Genomic DNA, 401 nt, shown 5'->3' on the forward strand with positions numbered 1-401 from the left:
AAGTAACCTTAAAAAAAAAAGCTGAGATTTTGTTTTTAATAAGTTATTCACATCTATCCTAGGAGGTCAGTTTTTATATTTGGAAAAGCCATACTTACACATACAGAGCAGCTATTGGAACCACTGAAATTTTGCTGAGCAGCTGAGTTGGTAATTGGTGTAATGAACTGGTGCTGGAAATGTCAGGACTTTCCCAGTGGTTCCAGTCTGGAATATTTCAGAGGGGTTCCAATGCTAAACCTCCCAGGTTCTTGGAAACTGGTTAGTGGTTTTAGTATGAAATATTTTGAAATTATTTGTGAGTCTATTTTTCTGCAGTACTTGGGAGCATTTGTGCACATACTTTGGAGTTTAGGTTTCTTAAGACTGCAGAACAAGTGAGACTTTCCATTTATTTAATA

General features: G+C 36.2%; 1 protein-coding gene across 1 annotated transcript in view; it reads left to right on the top strand.

Annotated features, from left to right (window-relative positions):
- GRM7 (glutamate receptor, metabotropic 7) overlaps positions 1 to 401 on the top strand; it is a gene marked incomplete at its 5' end in the record, with an annotated part of 133395 nt that overhangs the window by 131024 nt on the left and 1970 nt on the right. The window lies entirely within an intron of this gene.

This window comes from Eurypyga helias, unplaced genomic scaffold, assembly GCF_000690775.1.
Source record: "Eurypyga helias isolate BGI_N326 unplaced genomic scaffold, ASM69077v1 scaffold9092, whole genome shotgun sequence".
Taxonomy (NCBI): domain Eukaryota; kingdom Metazoa; phylum Chordata; class Aves; order Eurypygiformes; family Eurypygidae; genus Eurypyga; species Eurypyga helias.